Below are 13,398 nucleotides of genomic sequence, written 5' to 3' on the forward strand. Positions count from 1 at the left end.
CAGCTAAGAATCAAGTTATGAAAGGAGAAAATTAGGATCTGCTATTGGAAATTAACATATTTCTCAGGAAATTTTTTATATTCTTAAGGACAAAAACAGTAGATGGATGACTGGAAGCTTTTAGAAGACCTTTATTTTACTTAGACCTTTATTGTACTTAAATCTTTTGAACTGTGCAGAGTTGAATATTTTGTTGACCAGCAACTACAGATCTGCTAGAAGTTCTTGGGTGTTATCACAGAGCTAAAAGTCAAAGCCTGAGATCCGCTAAAATTTATCAACTAACAAACTGTTACAGTTCTATATTGCATTACCATTGAAGAAGTATTCATATAACTTAAAGGTTTTCTCATCTGTATTGAATCCATATATTTGTGAAAATTATCATGTATTTGAGGTAATCAGTTACATTTTTTAATTAAAAATCAAAAAAGAGGGTTGGAGCCATAGTACAGTAGGTAAGGCACTTGCCTTGCATAAGACCTTACCCAGATTTGATCCCCGATATTCCCTGTGGCATCCCAGCACTGCCAGGAGTGATTGCTGAGTGCAGACCCGGGCATCACTTTGTGTGGCCCCCAAACAAAAAACAAACAAAGAAAGATGGGTACTTAATGACTTTTCTATCAAATAATTATACTCTTATCCCTATTGCATTTTTTAAAAGGAGTTGAGGGGTTAGAGAAACAGTGCCTAGATTAAGGCATTTGCCCAATCACCACACATGATTTTCCAGAGGTGATCTCTGAGTACAGAGCCCTGAGCACCTCTGAGTGTGCACCCACAGAAAAAAATTACTGTGATACATGAAAAGAGTACTGCATTATGTGCAAGTGGTTTTTATATCAGAAATGCATTGTTGGTTTAATTTAAAAGGCCAATCAGTTTAAATTATTAAAAGTGTATGGTTATCTCAGTAGATGTAGAAAGAATTTTTGACATATCCAATATTTTCCTGATTAAAATTCATAGTAACTAGGAATAGAACAGAACATTCTATTTTTTTTTGTTTTTGTTTTTTGTTTTTTTTATAAATTTATTTATTTATTTTTAATTAGTGAATCACTGTGAGGGCACATTTACAGATTTATACACTTTTGTGCTTATGCTTCCCTCATACAAAGTTTGGGAACCCATCCCTTCACCAGTGCCCATTCTCCACCACCAGTAAACCCAGCATCCCTCCCACCCTCCCCAATCCCATCTCCCCCCCACCCCACCCTGCCACTGTGGCAGGGCATTCCCTTCTGTTCTCTCTCTCTAATTAGCTGTTGTGGTTTGCAATAAAGGTGTTGAGTGGCCACTGTGCTCAGTCTCTAGCCCTCATTCAGCCCGCAACTCCCTTCCCCCACATGGCCTTCGACTACATTATAGTTGGTGATCCCTTCTCTGAGTTGCCCTTTCCCCAGAATGTGAGGCCAGCCTCCAAGCCATGGAGTCAACCTCCTGGTACTTATTTCTACAATTCTTGGGTGTTAGTCTCCCACTCTGTTTTCTATATACCCTAGATGAGTGCAATCTTTCCATGTCTGTCTCTCTCTTTCTGACTCATTTCACTCAGCATGAAACTTTTCATGCCGATCCACTTAAATACAAAATTCATGACCTCCTTTTTTCTGACAGCTGCATAGTATTCCATTGTATAGATGTACTAGTTTCCTCAACCAGTCATCCATTCTAGGGCATTCGGGTTTTTTCCAGATTCTGGCTATTGTAAACAGTGCTGCGATGAATATACATGTGCAGATGTTGTTTCAATTATACTTTTTTGCCTCTCTGGGATATATGCCCAGCAGTGGTATTGCTGGGTCAAATGGGAGCTCGATATCTAATTTTTTGAGAATCGTCCATATTGTTTTCCAGAAGGGCTGAACCAGTCGGCATTCCCACCAGCAGTGTAGAAGGGTCCATTTCTCCCCACATCCTCACCAACAGCGGCTGCTTTTGTTCTTTTGGATGTGTGCTAGTCTCTGTGGTGTGAGGTGGTATCTCGTGGTTGTTTTGATCTGCATCTCTCTGATGATTAGTGATGTAGAGCACTTTTTCATGTGCCTTTTGGCCATTCGTATTTCTTCCTTGGTAAAGAGAACAGAACATTCTTGATCTGAAAAAGGGTATATACAAAAAAAATGGAACTGATGGAAAAAGTTATTGCTTTCCTCCAAAACCAGCAACAAAACTAATATATATATTCATTGCTTCTGGGAGAGGGGTCTTTGGGCCAAACCCAGTAGTGCTCAGGGGTTAATCCTGGCTCTGTACTCAGGAATCACTCCTAGAGAGGGTCAGGGAACCATATATGGTGCCGAGGACTGAGTTCAAGTCAGTCGCATGCAAAGCAAGCATGCTACCTTTTCTACCTCTCCAGCCCTACAGATTTTTCACTTTTAATTTTTATATTGGTTTGAAGGCCTATCTGTTTTAAATGCAAGTTTTTTATTGAAGATGTGTGTCTTAAAAATATTTATCCTGGTCTATTTGCTTATCCTCTTAGAGTTTTCGCAAAACAAAACTTTTGATGAGATCCAGTTTATATTTTTCCCTTTATAAATATGCTTTTGATGTTAAGTTCAAGGACTCTGTTTAGTTACACCCAGCAGTACTCAGGAGTCACATGGTTCTGGGAATGAACTCAGGACCTCACACATGTTATGTGTTTTACCAGTTTGGCTGTCACATTTAATTTTTGATTCAAGTTAATTTTTGTAAACATAACCCAATATATTCAATCCTCAGCATCACGTGGTTCCCTGAGCATCTCTGGGAGTGAGCACACAGCTGGAAGTAGGATATGTCCCAAAAGCACAAAAAAAAGGGGGGGGGAGTTTAGTTTGAAGTTCATTTTTCTGCCTATTGATGTCCATTTGCTACAGCACCATTTTTGGAAAGGTTACCTTTGAAAATCAGCTAAATTGTTTTGTGTGCATCTATTTCTGAATCCTTTGTTTTCTTCCATTGATTTATGTATATCTTACTAACCATTACCACATTGTCCGATTATTATAGCTACTTGGGGTTTTGTTTGCTTTATGATTTTTGGGTCAAAACAATAGTACTCCGGGATATTCTGGTTCTGTGCTCAAAGGTCACTCCTAGTAGTGCTCACTTGGGGGATCAAACCAGGGTTCCTACATGCAGGCAAACATCTTTACCCACAGTCCTGTCTCTCTAGCCTGCTATTCCTATGTTCAAATGTGCTATTTAATTTCTGAGTTTGGTGATTTATTGTTTCTATTGCCGATCCCTATTTTGACTGAATTGTGGGCAGAAAAGTTATTCTGTATGATTTTAATTATTTTAAATGTATAAATATTTGGTTTTATAACCAAGGTAATGGCTGTTCTTAATGAATGTACTATGGGTTCATGGGGAAAAATTTGCTTTCTACTATAGTAGATTTATAAACGCATCAATTAGGTCCCATTGGTTAATGATTTTATTTTTTAAACACATTACAAGGGAAGTGTATGTCAAAAAGCTTGTGTCATCACCCTACTCCTCAAATTCTTTCTTTACTTCCACTTTCTTCTCTTCCTCTTAGGCAACAGTGGTGGAGGGGATAGTACATGCTGCTGGTTAAGGTCATTTAGCCCTTATTTTACAGGTATTTCCAAGTGCAGAATAGCCAAGGCCTTTGCAGACCAGCCAGGCCAGAGAGACTCAATGTTCGCATGGCCTGCTTTAATGAGAGGGTTGATCTTACCTTCTGTAAATTTCACTTCATGGCTGAGTAGATGGAGGCAAGCTCAGAGCAGGCCATGGTACAAGTTAGTGCTGGGTGGACATAGCCCAGTGAGGCGGTAGTGGCTGATGAAGTGAGGGAGAACTCCTCCAACACAGCACTCACTTAGCCTTAGCTTATTCAGATGTCATATGGACTATGCGTTTTATTTGATTACTATAACTATTATTATTTTGGTTTGGGGGCCACACTCAATGATGTTCCAAACTTACTCTTGGTTCTGTGCTTCAGAGATCAGACCCATGTCCACCATATGCAAGGCAAGTGCCTTACCATAATATCACTTCAGCTCAGAACTGTGCACATTAGAGAAAGCTAAGAAAGAAAAAGATATTTTTAGTTCTATCTCTTCATTGATGTTCTTCCAAGGAGTTCTGTCAATTGCTAAGAATGGGGTATTGAAGTCTCCAAATATGGTTGTCGAAATGTCTTTCTCCTAATTTGCACACTGTTCATGCTTAGTTGTTTGGTGTATAAAGATTTAAGATTGCTCTGTCTTTTGGCTGAACCCTTCTTAATTTTGTAGTCTTCCTTTTCTTTGTCTCTAGTAATTTTATTTGCTTTATTTTCCCTCTCACCCTTCCCTCTTATTGCTGTTGTCGTAGTGATCAAAGGTCACACACACCTGACTGCAGTGTTTATTGTACTGGCCTGGACCATTGAGGGGGAGGTGGGGCAGGGTGTCACACACCTGTCTGTTCACTAGAGGTCACACATTTACTGGGAATGTGGATAGCACAGCCTCTGTGAGTGTGCTCACTGCAGACGGGTGGTATCAGGGATCAACCCCTTGGCTTCAACACTTGCAAGCAGGCACTTTTTTTTTCTTGTATTATGTTATTTGTTTGCTTTTTTTTTTTAATTGAATCATCGTGAGATACAGTTACAAAACTTTCATGTTTGAGTTTCAGTCATACAATGATCAAACACTCATCCCTCCACCAGTACACATTTTCTACCACCAATGTCCCCAGTATCCGCTCCCTTCATCCTAGTGTCTACACTCCCATCCCAACCCTCCCCCTGCCTCTATGGCAGACAATTTCCCCCATACTCTTTCTCTACTTTTGGGCATTATGGTTTGCAATATAGATACTGAGAGGCTATCACATTTGGTCCTTTATCTACTTTCAGCACACATCTCCCATCCCAAATGATCCCTCCAACATCACTGACTTAGTGATCTCTTCTCTATTCCAGCTACCCTCTCCCCCAGCTCATGAAGCAGGCCTCCAACTATGGAGCAGTGTTCCTGGCCCTTGTGTCTACTGTCCTTGGGTGTCAGTCTCATATTATGGTTTTGGGGGGATTTTGTTTGTTTGTTTGTTTGTTTGTTTTGCTTTTTGGGTCACACCCAGTGATGTATAGGGGTTTTTCCTGTCTCTGCACTCAGGAATTGCTCCTGACAATGCCCAGGGGACCGTATGGAATGCTGGGAATTGAACCCGGGTCAGCCACATGCAAGGCAAACACCCTACCCTCTGTACTATAGTTCCAGCGCCCTATTATGTTATTTTATATTCCACAAACGAGTGCAGTCCTTCTATGTCTGTCTCTGTCTTTCTGACTCATTTCACTTAGCATACTCTCCATGACCATCCACTCATAAGCAAATTTTATAACTTCATCTTTCCTAACAGTAAGGCAGGTGCACTTTTAGCCACTATGCCATCTCCTGTGCCCCCAACTGCTACTACTTTTCTTCTTCAAGCTCTGCTTTCCTTTCTAGGGATGTGTTTCAGTAATCCCTTGTTTATGTTTTGTCATATACCTCTTTATCTCCATTTTTTTTTCTGCTTTTTGAGTCACACCCGGCAATGCACAGGAGTTACTCCTGGCTCATGCACTCAGGAATTACTCCTGGCGGCGCTCAGGGGACCATATGGGATGCTGGGAATCGAACCCGGGTTGGCCGTGTGCAAGGCAAACGCCCTACCCGCTGTGCTATCGCTCCAGTCCCCATATACCTCTTTATATAATATTCTTTGTGATTTCTCTACTATTACTATAGGAATCTTTTACATACCAATGTACTGGCACCAGCATGTTACACCTAGTTGGAAATTTTTATATCTTAATACCCATTAAACTTCCTTTATCCTTTCCTACTTTTAAAATACAATATCAAAATGCATGCCAGATAGTTTTATGCATTTTGATTTGACCATCAAATATGCTTGAGAAACTAATGATAAAGATAATCTATTTCATTTGCTCCCTTTTTTCCTTCTGAAGCTCCAAGCCTTTAGAAGTCAGTTTGGTGGCAGTAATTCTCATTTTTCCTGTATCTGAGGATAGAGGCTGTCTTTATTTTTGTGTGGAAGTATAATTTCACCAGGTAAAATTCACAGTAGTGATTCTTTTTTTTCCCCCAATACTTGAAAAATATCATAACTGCCTTTTGGTTTCCAGATTAAAATAGTTTATAATTCATTGTCATTTGTATTGGTATTTCCTTATAAGTAATGAACCACTTCTCTATGGTTCCTTTTAACATTTGTTCTCCATCTTTTGTTTTCAGAAGTTGAATTATATCTCCATGTGTGGATTTTTTGTGGTCTGTCCTATTTAGATTTGGGGCAGCTTCTTAAATGTGCAGGGTTTTATTTCAACAAATTTGAGGTTGTGGGGGTTGAACATATTTCTTCAAATACTTTTCATCTTCATACCAATGTCAATTCTACGGATTCCCAAGACTGTAATTTTTTTTTCAGTCTGTTTTTTCTCTGGAATTTTAAAATCTGTCCTCAAGTTCACTGTTTCTTATTTTTGTTTTTTCTATTATCTCCACTCTTTTTGAGGCCATTTAACAAGTTTTAAAACAGAGAAATAGCTCAGCGGACTGGAATGCATGCAGGAGACTGGTTTGATCCCCAACACAACATGGTTCTTCAGGACTCCCAGGACTAGGTACAGAACTGGGAGTATATTCCTCTCCACCCCCAACCACCTTTGGATGTGGGAGGGGAAAAAGAATCAAAATAAAGCACGGAAGAGATAGGCTCAAGGTGCAGAGCCACTGCTTAGTATGCAGGAAGACCTGGTTTTATGCTTTGAATTGTGTGGTCCCCTAAGCAAAATATGAGACTTTAATCATTATATTTTTTAATTCTGTAATTTTCATGTTATTTTTCATAACCCATTTGCTGATTTACATTTTCACTTGTTACAAGAATTCTAAATTGCTTTTACATTTTTTATTTTAATGAAATAACTGTTGTAACACCTGAGGTGTGTACTAATTGGAGCATTTTTTGTGATGGGTGCTATAAGATCATTGTCTGATCATCTAAATTCTGATTCACCTGGCTATTAGTATCTAGGTTTGCCATTTCTCATACAAATTAAGTTTTACTATTCTTAATAAGCAGAGTAATTTCTTATTTTATATTGGGTATTTTGGATATTATATGGCTTTGGGGGGGTGGTCGGGATTAACACCCAGTGATGCTCAGGGCTTACTTCTGACTTTACACTCAGGGATCATTCCTAGTGGGTTCAGGGAACAGTGTGCAGTCCTGGGGACATTCCCGGTCCTGGCCATGTTGGCCATGTGCAAGGCAAATGCCCTGCTTGCTTTACTGCCTGTAGGACTCTTCTCAGCAGGCAGTTGCTTTGCTTAAATTGTCTGTGCCTAATTTGGGGGCTTAAGCTCCTACAACAGTTTAGTGTATATTGACCTTGCAGCGCTATTTGGATTTGTTCTTTTGCCTGCTGGGGTTCCTATTCAGTCTATGCCATTACCTACAGTGGGACATCAGATTCTCACACTGCCCTTACGTCACCAGACTGCCTTCCACACATGGATAAGCAAACAATATGGGGCCTAGATTGCTTGCTGCTATTGACTCCAAACTGGGAGATGCCAGACCTGTGACTCTTCCTGTTCTTAGTTTGAAGACCTGGAGATAACTGACTCCTCTGATGCTCTCAGATGAACCTACTTGTGCCAAGGATGTGAGTCAGGAGTCAGGCTCCTCAGTCCTGTTGCTAATTAGAGCAGACTTGTCTTAGTTCTTTTTGCAGAGGGCATATTGATATGCCTGTTGGTGGTTCTGAGATGTAGGTTCTCCTGGGGTTGTTGGGTTGGGTTGGGTTGGGTTTGGTTTGGTTTGGTTTGGTTTGGTTTGGTTTGGTTTGGTTTGGTTTTGTTGCTTGTTTGGGATTTTTTTGGTTGTTGTTTTGGGGCCACAACCAGCTGTACTCAGGACTTACTCCTGGCTCTGTGCTCAGGAATCACTCCTGGTGGTTTTAAAGAACCAAATAGGATACCAGCGGTGGAACCAAAGTTGACTATTTGCAAGGCAAACACCCTACCCCCATGTACTATCCCTTTTGCTCACCGCAGGCTTCCCTATACCCATTCCAGACTGTGGAGGAGATTTAAAAACAAAAACATAACAGGGAGGGGCCGGAGCGATAGCACAGTGGGTAGGGTGTTTGCCCTGCATGCCGCCAACCCCGGTTCGATTCCCAGCATCCCATATGGTCCCCTAAGCACCACCAGGAGTAATTCCTGAGTGCAGAGCCAGGACTGACCCCTGTGCATTGTCGGGTGTGATCCAAAAAGAAAAAAAAAAAATCGGGGAACTTACTGAAGAGAACTTCTTTAAGCATTGAGGTTCCTATACACCAACTTCTTTTCGATTTCAGGGTCTTTTCTGATTACTTACTGAATTACTACTATGGTATGTAATTGTATTTAGAAGAGAAAAGTAAGGGGAGATACCATGTTTGGAACCAAAAATCCCATCAACTTTTAAAATTTATAGTCTTCTAATATATGAATATGAATGAATAGTAGTTCCCCATTGTTCATCATTTAAGGTAAGGATATAAAGGTGTGAAGGCTGGAGGTAAAATTTAGAAGTAACTCGGACAGGGATTTATTGTAGAAAGCAAGGTCATACAGTTGAAAGGAACAATAAGTAGGAAATATAACTGGAATATACAATATAAATGGAAAACAACTAGAGCAAAAATTCTATGAGGGAGTACGGAGAATTGAAAGTATACAAACATATTTTGCTAGGGAGACTGCTCAGATGGCTGGAACATATGCTTTGAACATGCAATGAGTTCAGTCTCTGGCACTGCATGGACCCCCATGCACCACTGGGTATTCCTCTCTACCACAAAATATACAGTGATTAGATTGGTAATCTATAGAGGGATTTTTTGTTTGTTTTTAATCTTTTTTTCTTTGGTTTTTGGGCTACTCCTAACTGTGCTTAGGGTTCACTCCTGGTGGGTTGGGGGGACCAGATAAGGTGCTGGGGATAGTGCAGCAGGTAAGGTCCTTGCTCTGAACCCTATTTGATGTGTGCAAGACAAGCATCATACCTGCTGCACTATCTCTCTCTGGCCCTGAGGTTAAGAACTCTAGAGTGAAACTTGACACATTAGAAATAGAAAGCCATCCAAAAATTGTAAGGTGAAAATGAGGGCTAAACAGTATTAAACATAGGTGTTTTACAGTGGGAGAAACTTAACAAGGAGCTACATAGGAGCCGGTAGTGGTATTCTAAGTGTGGGGTGGTGGTGGTGGCTGTGAGGTACAGAAAGGAATTGGTATTCTAAAGAAAAGTGATGGAATTTGACATCAAGTCAGATTTGATTCATACTTTCAATTTTGGAGATTTCTTTCTTCCATATACTCAATATAAGTAGGACATTTTTAAAAGATTTAATCTTTTAACTTTAGAGCAGTTCTTCTTGCTCCATTCCCATCCCTCCTACATACATACATAATTTGAGAAATAACTTTACTGTCCTTAGGCAACTGATTAACACCTTTCTTTAATCCCTTTCCAAGCGACCTACTGTTACCACACATCCTGAAATAGCTGTTGTACATGTTAAAAGATGTTCACCCTCACTAGTAATTAAAGAAATGCAAATTAAAGCAGCAAAATTTGTCCTTATGGTAATAGTCAATGCTGTAGAGGTTTAAGGGAGAAGGGAAATATACATTCCTAGTTTCTTTTAGAACACACCATTTTAATCTTTTTTTTTTTTTTTTTTTTTTTTTTTTTGCTTTTTGGGTCACACCTGGCTCTGCACAGGGGTTACTCCTGGCTCTGCACTCAGGAATTACCCCTGGCCATGCTCAGGGGACCATATGGGATGCTGGGATTTGAACCCGGGTCGGCCGCGTGCAAGGCAAACGCCCTACCCGCTGTGCTATCTCTCCAGCCCCACACCATTTTAATCTTTCAGGAAAAGAATTGACAATATGTAGTAAAAGCTCACTACAAAACATTTATGATAATCAGAAATGCAAAGAGCTAATGTATGCCTGAATATATTTTGACAAAATAACCATATCAAAGTGTCAGTGAAAATGAATGGTTATACATATAATGAAATATTGCATAGTGATGTTCAAAGGCTACTATTGGCTCTGTGCTCAAGTCACTCCTGAGTGCTGGGAGGACCCTGTGCCAGGAATCAAAGTGTGGTCAACTTCATGCAAGGCAAGTGGTTTGGACCATATTTGGCAGTGCTCAGGGAACAAGCAGTGCCAGGCATCAATTGGTGATCAGCCTGTGCATGTGGAGCAAGTGCTTAACCCTATACTGTCTCTTCAGCCTCAGGAGTTTGGTTTTAATGACAGTAAATGTTTCTGACATAATGTCAGGTAAATTCCAGTTTTACACATTATGACAGGAAGCTATCCTATCATACCATGTCCCCCCACACACACCAAAAAAAAAAAGAAAACCTTGCAAATCATTTCAGAAATCATCTGCCAACTGCTACAAATAATACTCATTTTTGCCTTCATTGAGCTGAAAATGTCCGTTGTCTTACAAAATGTTCAATAAATATTTTCTGGGTTTTGTTTTGTTTTGTTTTGTTTTTGCTTTTTTTTTTTTAAAGAAATATTTTATTGAACCACCGTGAAAACAAGAAAAAAAATACAAAGCTTTCAGGTTTAAGTCACAGTCAAATACTGATTAAACCACCATCCCTTCACCAGTGCACCCGTTCCACCACCAAGAACCCCAATACACCCCCCTCCCACCCCACCCCCCATCTAAGTAGCTGATGATATTCCCATTATTCTCTCTATATATTGAGTACATTTCATATTTCCATACAGAACTCACTATTGTTGATTGGAAAATTTCCCCAACAATCAGGCCTGCTGAATAAGCATCATGTAATAATTTCTCTTCCTTGGTAAAAGTGAAGACTTTGAGTCCTAAACTTTGAAAAGAAAACTTTGGGTTTCTAATATTTTAGCTCAGTTCACAGTCAAAATGGATGGCTGCAAGAATCCGCTCTGGTGCCAAAATGGGTTAGGAGACCTCAGGATCACAGTCAGTAGGCGGGAGGCTCTGCTTCTCGTGCCGCGGCTCTTGGTTCATCTCTGGGCGGAAGGCGCGCCGGGAACACCTCCCCTCCCTGGATCACCTACAGGCTACGTCACTAAAGAAAGTCCTACCTCCTGGTGGAGGGGTCTTAGAGGGTGGCTCTCACCGCGTGGCTGCTGCCGCTGCCGCCATTTTCGCTCAGAAAAATGGGGTGGAGAGGGAAAAAAATCCCTCCCCGGGCTGCACGAGGTTGTAGTTCAGTTCACAGTCAAAATGCATGGCTGCAAGAATCTGCTCTGGTGCCAAAATGGGTTAGGAGACCTCAGGATCACAGTCAGTAGGCGGGAGGCTCTGCTTCTCGTGCCGCGGCTCTTGGTTCATCCTTGTTTTTGCTTTTTGAGTCACACCGGAGATGCACAGGGGTTACTCCTGGCTCATGCACTCAGGAATTACTCCTGGAGGTGCTCAGGGGACCATATGGGATGCTGGGAATCGAACCCAGGTCGGCTGCATGCAAGGCAAATGCCCTACCCGCTGTGCTATCTCTCCAACCCCTCAATAAATATTTTCTGTTATTAAATACTAAGAGATACTAAGAGCTTTTTTTCCCCAGAAAAGTTCATGTATACACCCAAGCATAAATCTCAGACCATACCATTTTTGGGCCACAAACTGGGCTCATTAACTAGGGCCATGGTTAGGAATCTCTGTTGTAACAAGACAAATCTCATTTTATCCTTGAGTGTAGTATAAAAGTTTCTTGTCTAGGGTAAGGGGTGCCAGTTTTCATTTTTGCCTGACAACTCGTATTTAGTTTTAGTACTAGCCTTCACTTACTATTATCTTTCTTTACTGACTGATATACAATTTCATAATACCTTTCATATTGACTAATGATGCACCTTTTATTTGGAGGGTGGGTGAGATTCATCTGGCAGTGTCCTAGGTCAGAGACAGTTCCATGCCTCTTGGATGCAAAGCATATGTACTGGCTATTTGAGTTATCTCCCAGGCCCTTAAATAAGCATATTTAAGTCAGGAGATATGCTTGAAATTCATTGTGATAGTTCAAAATATGAGGCCATTTCCTTCTTCTATTTCTTCAGCTCCCTAGATCCTCCTTATACATGACTGTTTAAGACAAGAGAAAGCTAGGGATTAGAAACTTACTTCTCAGCCACTGCCTTTGCCACTTTAGAGAGACTCTTTGAGGGTACTGATCAAGAGTTCAGAATTATATCTGCATTCATATCTCAGCAGTAACACTTTCTGGATAGTATGATATGAGGCAACTAACTTAACCTTCTGACATCAGGGGTCTTGGTTTGTTGCTTTTGAGGGGTGAGGGTGCCACACCCTGTGGTTCTCAGGGGTTACTCCTGGTTCTGCACTCAGGAATCATTCCTGGTGAGCTTGGGAGACCATATGGAATGCTAGGAAATAAACCAGGTCAGCAGCGTGCAAGGCAAACATCCTACCCACTGTACTGTTGCTCTGGCCCTGACCTCAGGCTTGTATTTGTGTCATAAAATAGAAATGATAATAGTGCCATCTATTGGAGTTTTTGGATTAAGAGATGGTGGTTAAAAGTAATGCATGACGTCTAGCTTGCCTTAAGTGTTCATTCAGTGAATGTTCTAGAGCTTAAAAGATTTTCTATCATGCTGAAATTAAAAATTTAGAGGCAGATTTTAGTTCAGCGTGAGAAAGAAATGCTGTTTCTGAATGTGTTCAAGCAAAGACTGAACAAATACCACATACCAGAGATGGACATGAAAACTATTATTTTATTTACATGCTTAATGTTACAGAATTTAAAACCAAAGATATTTAACTGTGAAATATCTTAATGTAACATAATATTTTTATTGACTTTAGTTATATAGTTAAAATCTTAAGAAAATTTTCTAAGGATATTGGTGATATAAAAATAATGTCACTTATGATATTACTAGAATTACATGTGACTCACAAGAGACTTCCAGTTTTCTATTCATAAAGGGAAGCAAATAGATAATTAGCACCTTGAGAACAATTTAAGTTTTAAGAATACAATGAAAAAGGATACTTAAAATAATATATCACAAATGTTAAGTCCCACATAAAATGATTTGAGGAAGGGGACTCCAGAGCAGTGCTCAAGAGACTATTCAGAGGAAGACATTCTAGAAAGGTGCTTCAGCCCTTTGAGCTAGTTGTCTGTCCTCCAAATAAAGTAATTCGCAATGAATCTTGATTTTTTTTTTCCTTCTGTGATTTGTTAGCCTCCTAGAAATAATTGAAACAACAGTTTAAAACTTTATGCTAGACTTTTTTTTAATAAAGCACTATTCTTGA

General features: G+C 40.1%; 1 protein-coding gene across 4 annotated transcripts in view; it reads left to right on the forward strand.

Annotated features, from left to right (window-relative positions):
- LOC101555821 (uncharacterized) overlaps positions 1 to 13,398 on the forward strand; it is a 32,133-nt gene that overhangs the window by 1,892 nt on the left and 16,843 nt on the right. The gene's annotated exons all lie outside the window — the stretch shown is intronic.

Source organism: Sorex araneus, chromosome 3 (genome assembly GCF_027595985.1).
Source record: "Sorex araneus isolate mSorAra2 chromosome 3, mSorAra2.pri, whole genome shotgun sequence".
Lineage (NCBI taxonomy): Eukaryota > Metazoa > Chordata > Mammalia > Eulipotyphla > Soricidae > Sorex > Sorex araneus.